General features: G+C 37.5%; 1 pseudogene; it reads left to right on the forward strand.

Moving 5' to 3' along the window:
• The first annotated feature begins 2076 nt into the window (after positions 1 to 2076).
• Positions 2077 to 3007, forward strand: LOC148108206 (glyceraldehyde-3-phosphate dehydrogenase pseudogene; annotated as a pseudogene).
• The last annotated feature ends 6430 nt before the right edge of the window (positions 3008 to 9437 follow it).

Raw genomic sequence — 9437 nt, forward strand, 5'->3', positions numbered from 1 at the left:
AAAAATGTCCTAAGCGTAGGAATGTGAGGTTAAAATGATTTCTACTCTAGGTACTTAAGACACCTAAATACACCACAGCAGAAAGACTGTTCCAGTGTTTGCCTGTGTGAGTGCTTATAAGAAGATTATTATGGATCTTAGATCTCTGGTCAGCAGTACAAGATTAAATATTTTGCGAATGGCTTCAGCAGTGTCTTTGTAATAACTCCTCCGTAATGATCAACATAGATTGGTCTCTCAGTGAACTAAAAATCCCAAATTCAATAAACTACACTTTATACTTTGCAGCTATTATGCTAGGGCCAATTTGAGTGCAAAAGCTTACAGTCATCTAGCTTTTGAAATCCTTATCTGATTAGAATATTTGCAAAGGTAAGAAATGCAAGTGCATAAGTAATAGTTTTTCGTACAGTTTTAAAAGAGCAAACAAAACCTTGACTCCTTAATTGAAGGGGGGAGAAAAAGCTAATGCATTTCACATAATTGTCTGGTTTAAGATGATTATCTGAAATTTGCCATTTTCTTTTATCTGTTCATGGCTAAAATTTCAACTAATGCCTCTTTATCTGAGGGAATACTTGCTTTCTTAGCTCTCCCCACAATACAAAGTCTTCTATGGCCCCTGTTTGGCCCTTTGGAGAAACAGAGCATTTTGAGGGCCCTAGCTGATCTCAGTATATGAAAATCAGGTTAGGGATTGTATTCCCCTTAGTCAAGATTATCTATTAGACCCTTTTAAACATAAATATCAAATGAGATAAAAGGTATGAAAGGCATAAAAATTTTTTTTTAATATTTTATTTATTTATTTGACAGAGATAGAGACAGCCAGCGAGAGAGGGAACACAAGCAGGGGGAGTGGGAGAGGAAGAAGCAGGCTCACAGCGGAGGAGCCTGATGTGGGGCTTGATCCCAGGACCCCGGGATCACGCCCTGAGCCGAAGGCCGACGCTTAACGACTGAGCCACCCAGGCACCCCTGAAAGGCATTATAAACTGTAAAGCAAAATAAAAATGCTCAGAACGTTACTTAGTGAACTATACCAGTGAGACCATACGTGACATTTAGAATATGATTCCGTATGCAGAAAGGCAATTTCAAGGTGGAGGTATGTTCCTATTCCGACTGTGATTCATCAATCAAAGATCGGTATTAATCCTGTATTCTCATGATGCTTTGGTCCCTGGAAATTCAGATTTGTATTTGCACATGGTTTTGATGCTAATAGCAAAGCTGAACTCATCCACAGTAACAGCTCACATTGTAGATTTTAACTAAAGAATTATTACTAATTGAATCCAAAAGCTAGTTCTCTGCAAAGGACAAGAAAATAGATAGTTTTGTAAAGCTTGATAAAAAGAAATGAGACAAAGCAAAAATATATAAGATGAGAACAAGTCATATCACTTGATGGAAGATATTAAATAGTCATAAAGTAATACAAGAATGCAACTCTGCAGCAAAGGTAAAGCTCAGGGGATACAGAGGATTTATTAACAAAATATAAAATGCCAACATTTACTCGGGAAGTAGAAACTTTAAATATACCAATTAGTGTAGATCAAATTAAGTATAAAAAGTTAACATGACTGGTTGGCTTCGTATCTGAGTTCTATATGACACTTTAAAGATATTCCATTGCTGTTTAAACTATTCTAGATCGAAACTTCTCCACAATCTTACTGTGCGTACAATTCACCTAGGGATCGTCTTTATGATGCATATCCCAGTTCCATAGGCCTGGGTTGTGGCCTGAGATGTTGCATTTCTAACAAGTTCCAGGAAGTGAGCTTGACGTCCGGTTGATTGATGTCCATGCTGCTAGCTCATGAAGCATACTTTGGGTTAGCAAAATTCTATACCATGGGGGTGTAGGGTAAGGTGGGATATGGAAGCTCTACAGTTCATTTTATGAATTCAACATAAAATTAATATTAAAACTAGACATTCAATATACGAAAAGAGCACATCAGTCTAATTTACTGAATAAGTAAAAATTTCTAAACACTAGTAAAAGAAATCTAGGCTCTCTGCTCCTCCCTGTTGGATAGACTGCTGCATCATCCGTGAGATATGATGGTGAAGGTTGGAGTGAATGGATTTGGCTGTATTGGGTACCTGGTTATCAAGGCTGCTTTTCATTCTGGCAAAATGGATATTGTTGCCAACAATGACCCCTTTGTGGATCTCAACTGCATGGTCTACAAGTTCCAGTATAATTCCACCCATGACAAGCTCGACAGCACAGTCAAGGCTGAGAATGGGAAGCTTATCATCAAGGAAAAGTCCATGTTCATCTTCCAGGGGTGAGATCCCAGTGCTGAATATTTGTAGAGACTACTGGTGTCTTCATTACTTTGGAGAAGACTGGGGCTAACATGAAGGGCAGAGTCAAAAAGGTAATCATTTCTGCCCCTTCTGTTAACACCCCCAAGTTTGTGATGAGCATGAACCCTAAGTATGACAACTCCCTTAAGATTGTCATCAATGCCTCCTGAACTGCCAACTTCTTGCCTCCCCGACCAAGGTCATCCACGACAACTTTGGCATTGTGGATGGGCTCATGAGCACAGTCCATGCCATCACGGCCACCCAGAATACTGCAGTTGGCTCCCCTGCGAAGCTGTGGCATGATGGCTGAGGGGCCTAGAATAGCATTCCTGTTTCTCCTGGTGCTGCCAAGGCTGTGGACAAGGTCATCCCTCAGCTGAATGGGGAGGTAACTGGCATGACCTTTCGTGTCCCCACCTCCAATGTGCTGGTTATGGATCTGACCTACCATCTAGAAAAAGCTGTCAAATATGACGTCAAGAAGGTGGTGACCATCAGAGGGACCCCTAAGGGTATCCTAGGCTACAACGAGGACCAGGTTGTCTCCTGCAACTTTTGCAGTCACATCCACTCTTCCACCTTCAATGCGGGGCCTTGCAAGGCCCTCAATGCCTGCTTTGTCAAGCTTATTTCCTGGTATGACAATTAATTTGACTACAGCCACAGGACTTTATGAAAAATAAGTAAAGGTCAGAATTTATGAAAAAAGTCTAAATCAAGATCTAAGCAAATGGAAAGAGTATGCTCTTGAATGGAATGACGTAGTTTCATTTAAAAAATCTCTCCAAATTAGCATGTATTTAGGATCTCTATAGTGGTTTTTGTTTGATTGTTTGTTTACTTTGTTTTATTTAGGATAAAATGGGCATGAAATTTATATAGAATAAAAAATATCCAAGAAGAGCGAAGAAAAAGCTCAAAAAAGAAGAATGAAGATTTGCTTTAGAAACAGGAACCTGCTATAAAATCATCGTAGTTAAATTTATGTGACATTGGCATGGGAACAGACATGTTAGTGGAACAAAATAGACTATCAAGAATTAGATCTTAGGGTATATGAAAATTTAATATAAGAAAAGCAGGATTCAATTCAGTGGTGAAAAGAATGGGTTGTTTAATAAATGGTGCTGGCAAAACCTACTATTCCTCTGGAAGAAAACAGAGTTGGACCCCAGCTCTCATTATGCAAAAAATAAATTCTAGGGAGATTAAAGATGCATGTAAGACAAATTTTAAGATAATCTCAGAAACTATATAATGAGGATGGAGAAGACCTTAATCATGACAGGATATGTAAAATCTATATCAGAAAATAGAGGCCTGTTTGTATGCAAAAATAAAATCTTGAATAATAAAAGATATCAGCCAAATCAAATGACAGTAGGTTTAAAAAAACAAAAAACAAAAAAACCCAAAAAAGCAATGAAAATGAAAGAATTAGGCAATATCTAGAGAGATTTTATAAACTGAAAAAAAGGACAAAACTCCAGAAAAGAGTAGGAAAAAGAAATGTATAAGCAAATACAGGACAAAAAAAAAAGTAAATCTGAGAGACTAATAAACGAGAAGGTATTAAATATCTTAGTTGTCAGAGTCAGCACAACGGTAATGAGATACCACTTTACATCCGTCAGATGGGCAAAACTTTAAGGAGAAATGATATCTTTTGTTGTTGAGTAAGTGTGAGAAAGGGGTACCCACATATTGCTGGCAGAAATAGGAGATAGTTTTAATATATTTCTCCAGACTGCTTTCCAAAACCAAAAATACACACACCCACTCTTCTGAGACACTCCGTATAGAAATAAAAACACAACTGTTGAAAAATGAAGGTATAAGAATATTTGTTTGGGTGAATTTATGGTGGGCCCAAGCTAGAAATAAAATGACAATGACAAAAAACAATAAAAGAATGTATAAAAGTTCTTTAATGTGTTTTACGAGTGTGGAAAAAATGTGGATGAACACCAGGGGCAGTTAACATGAATTATCTGGGATTGATGCGGGGAAGAAAAAGTCTGGGGCGGGGGGTGCATAGAAACTAGTTAACAAAGAAAAAGCAAGAAACTGCTACGAGCGGCCTGCCCTTGTCCAGCATGAATGACAGCCCATTATGCAAAATGATATACGTGCACCCACATACGTGTGTATATATGTGTAGACATGCATACATGCATGAATATATGTGTATATGCATCTCTCTGTGTATACGCAGAAAGAGATTGAGGAAAAGTGAGTTTATACAAATATCTGTAGACATGTAAGGATGTCTGTGACATATTGCTAAGGGGAAAAAAAAAGAAAATTGCAAAGTAAAATGTATAATATGGCTCTTTGGTAAAAACAAAAACATCCTCTGTATGTCTGTTGTTGCTCTCGTATGTTTGCACGAGCACTTCCATGCTGTCAGAAAGGGTCACGAGTGTAGTAGGGTTGAGTGGGGCGTGATGATTAGGTGTTTTCTTTACACAGTTTTTAGTATTATTTTACCTGCTAAAACAAACCCGTTTTGCTTTGTAATTTGAAAAACTTGAAATTATATTGTCCTGACTCTCTGGGCAGACATTTTTCCTGACTTATTACCTCACTTGAATATCAGTTGGTCCCTCCTGTAATTAATATTAGACATTGATTAGTACTTTTCAATGGTCAATTTTTTGCCTACTAGCCATTAGACATAAACTTATACACAACAGTCATATAAAAGTACAGTTCTAGATATATGGGTAGAGTAATTTTTGAATTTAGTAACTGTTTTCTAGGAAGATTAAAAACAATAGATTTACTACTTACTAATTTGCATCACTCATTCGCAGATTCATCCTAAATAATAGATTGCTTTGGTTTATTCCAATACGAAGGGGAGAAGGATGGAGGTTAATTGCAGAAAAGTCATTTGCATCTTGCCATATAATTCAATGTGATTATCTAGACCAGAACTGTCTGATAGAACTTTCTGCAAAGAAAGAAATGTTTTACAGTCTTTGCTGTGCTGTCCAATAATGAAGCCACTAGCCACATGTGGTTATTTAGCCCTTGAATTGGGACTAGTGTATCTGAAGATTGAATTTCAAATTTTATTTAATTTTAGCTTTACTTTAAAAAGCCTCAGGTAGACAGTGCAGATCTAGAACCACTTTCCTCACTAAAAACAAAACAAATGCCAGGGCGCCTGGGTGGCTCAGTCGTTAAGCATCTGCCTTTGGCTCAGGGCGTGATCCCAGAGTCCTGGGATCAAGCCCCACATCTGGCTCCTCCGCTGGGAGCCTGCTTCTTCCTCTCCCACTCCCCCTGCCTGTGTTCCCTCTCTTGCTGGCTGTCTCTCTCTCCGTCAAATAAATAAATAAATAAAATCTTAAAAAAATAAAAAATAAATAAATAAAAACAAAACAAATGCCAAACCTTTTGACTGAAATAGCAAATTTGCCTCTTTTGTCTAATAACTAGTGTGTAGATACTGTTTTCTGTGTATAATGTTGTAACACCTTTTTAAAAACATGACGACGGTGATCCCTCAATTTTTAATAAAATATTTTAAACACAGAAATGTGAATAAACACTCATGAACCCATCATTCAGATTTAACAAATGCTAGCATTTCATTAAATTTTGCTGCAGATTTTTAAAAATAAAATATTACATATCTAGTTGAAGCCTCCTTCACAATTATTCTCTTTCCCTCCCTCCTCCACATCCTGCCCATGTAAGGATATATGTATATTAGGCATATATCCTTCCTGTCCGTTGGTCTCAGATATTTACCCCATGCTTTCAAAGATGGACAAAAAACAAGGGTCTTCATCAGATTGTAACATTCTTTTTTTTTTTTTAAAGATTTTATTTATTTATTCGACAGAGAGAGAGACAGCCAGCGAGAGAGGGAACACAAGCAGGGGGAGTGGGAGAGGAAGAAGCAGGTTCATAGCAGAGGAGCCTGATGTGGGGCTCGATCCCATCACGCCGGGATCACGCCCTGAGCCAAAGGCAGATGCTTAACCGCTGTGCCACCCAGGCGCCCCCAGATTGTAATATTCTCTCTAAGCTATGTGTGTATCTGTTTGTGTGTCTCTGCATGTTTGCCAGAAATAATCCAAGAAAGATTAGAGGAATTTCAGAGCCATAGAGAGAAGCTGAGCAACCTGGAAGAGGGGTTATCTACCCCAGAAAGTGAGAGTGGATCATACAACTTGATAGCAACAAAGCAAATAATCTTATTTTAAAATGGGCAAAGGACTTGAATAGATATTTTTCCAAAGAAGACATACAGATGGCCACTAGATGTATGAAAAGGTGCTCAACATCACTCATTATCAGACAGATGGGAATCAAAACCGCAATAAGATATCATTTCACATCTGTTAGGATGTCTATTATCGAAAAGATAAGAGATAGCAAGTGACGGCAAGAAGAGGAAAACCTTACAGCCGTTGGTGGAAATGCAAATTGGTACGGCTGTTATGGAAAACAGTGTGGTAGTTCCTCCAAGTTCCTAAAAATTTCAACTCCTAAAAATTGAACTCCGTATTATCCAGCAATCCCCCTCCTGGTTATGTGTCTGAAGGAACTGAAATCAATATCTTAAAGAGATAGCTGCACTTCCATGTTTATTGCAGCATTATTCACAAGAGCTAAGATATGGAAACAACAGAAGCATTCATCGACAGATGAACGGATAAATAAAATGTGGTGTGTGTATATGATGGAATATTATTCAGCCATAGAAAAGAATATCCTGCCAACTGTGGCAACCCAAATGAACCTAGAGGGCATTAGGCTAAGCGAAATAAGCCAGACAGAAAAAGACAACAAATACTGTATGGTACTACTTATATGTGGAATCTTAAAAAAAAAGAAAAAAGCCAATTTCATAGAGAAATAGAGAGTGGAACAGTGGTTGCCTGATACTGGAGGAAGGAGGAAATGGGGTGATGTAGGCTGAAAGGTACACATTTTCAGTTATAAGAACAAGTTCTGAGAATCTTCTGCACAGCACAGTGACTGTAGTAAATAATAAGATATTGTATACTTAAAATTTACTGGGAATAGATCTTAATCATTCTCACCCCACAAACTATGTGAGGTGGTGGGTGTGTTAATTATCTTGATCTTGGTAGTAATTTGGCAGTGTATATGTACATCAAACCATCATGTCGTGTGCTTTAAATGCATACAATTATATTTATCAATTAATCCTCAATAAGGCTTAAAAGAAAAAAATTATTAGGGAAGAATTAAGCTCAGTGGATTTTATAAGAATGGACACTTGCCAATAGGTAGGAAAGGTATTTTCCTAAAGTTAGCAGTTGAGGGGCATTGCCCTGAGATTTATATGTATTTTTCACGAAGGGATTTGCCTAGTGAAATGGTTCTCAAATGTGTGCTCATTGGAATCATCTGGGAGCCTCAAAACCCACTGATTCCCAGCCCACTCCCAGAGCTTGTGACTTGATTGGTTTCAGGTACTCCTGGGAGTCAGAATTGTTACATGATCTCTGGGTGATTCCAGCATGCAGCCACAATTGAGAACTATGGCCCCAGACCAGTCTTTCAAACTTGGTAGCCACTAGAATCACCTGCTGAGCTTTAAAAACTGCCTGGGCTCACCTCCAGGCATTAATGGCTTTTCAACTGATTTAAATGGTATGGAAGCCACCGAGGTGGGGGAGGGGGAAGAGGAAAGTCAAATAAATAAAATCAGAAGTGAAAGGGGGACATTCCAGCTGACACTACAGAACTGGAAAGGATCATAAGAGCCTACTACGAACAACCTAGGCCCACAAATTGGACAGCCTAGAAGAAATGGATAAATTCCTAGAAACATACAACCTACCTACCATATCGGAATTACAATGAAATATAAAATAGAATATAAATTTTTTTTTTAAAAAAACCAGAAGAATTACTACTAAAGAATTAGTAATTAAATACCTCCCAACAAACAAAAGCCCAGGATCAGATGGCGTCATTGGTGAGTTCTACCAAACATTAAAAAAAAAAAAAAAAAAAGTACCAATCCTTCTCAAACTCTTCCAAAAATTAGAAGAGGAGGGAACTCTTCCAAACTCATTTTATGAGGCCAGCATTAGCCTCCTACCAAAACCAGACAAGGATGCCACAAGAAAAGAAAATATTCCTGATAAACATAGATGCAAAAATCCTCAACAGAATATTAGCAAGCCAAATTCAACAAGACATTAAAAGAATCAAACAGCATGATCAAGTGAGATTTATTTCAGGGAGGCAAAGATGTTGCAACACCCACAGTTCAAAGTGGTACCCGCATCCGCAAAATGAAAGATAAAAATCATGGTGATCTCAATAGATGCATAAAAAGCATTTGACAAAATTCAATATCCATTTTATGATAAAAACTCAACAGAGTGGGTATAGAGGAAATGTACCTTGACATATTTAAGACCGTATATGGCAAGCACACGGCTAACATCATACACAACAGTTGAAAGCTGAAAGCATTTCCTCAAAGATCTGATCTGGAACAAGACAAGGATGTCCACTCTTGCCACTTCTATTTAATGTTGAAAGTATTTGGAAGTCTCAGCCAGAACAATTAGTCAAGAAAAAGAAATAAAAGGCATCCAAGTTAGAAAGAAAGAAGTAAAACTATCGCTATTTGCAGATGACATGCTATTATTTATAGAAAGGCCTAAAGACTCCATCAAAAAACTCTTAGAACTCATAAATTCAGTAAAGTTACAGGATATAAAATTAATGCACAAATGTCTGTTGTGTTTCTATACACTAATACAAAACTATCAGAGAAGAAAACAATTCCATTTACTATGCATCAGAAAGAATAAAATACCCAGAAATAAATGTAACCAGTGAGGTGAAAAACCTATATACAGCAAACTATGCGACATTAATGAAAGAAAGTAAAGAAGACACAAATAAATGGAAAGATACTTCCATGCTTATGGATTAGAAGAATCAATACTGTTAAAGTGTCCGTAATATCCAAAGCAATATACAGATTCAGTTAAATCCCTATTGGATTTCCAATGACATTTTACACAGACCTAGGATAAACAACTCTGAAATTTGTATGGAACCATAAAAAGCATCCAATGTCAAAGCAATCTTGAGAA

The sequence above is a fragment of the Ursus americanus genome, chromosome 21 (genome assembly GCF_024610735.1).
Source record: "Ursus americanus isolate L20-20 chromosome 21, mUrsAme1.1.p, whole genome shotgun sequence".
In the NCBI taxonomy this organism is placed as follows: Eukaryota; Metazoa; Chordata; class Mammalia; order Carnivora; family Ursidae; genus Ursus; species Ursus americanus.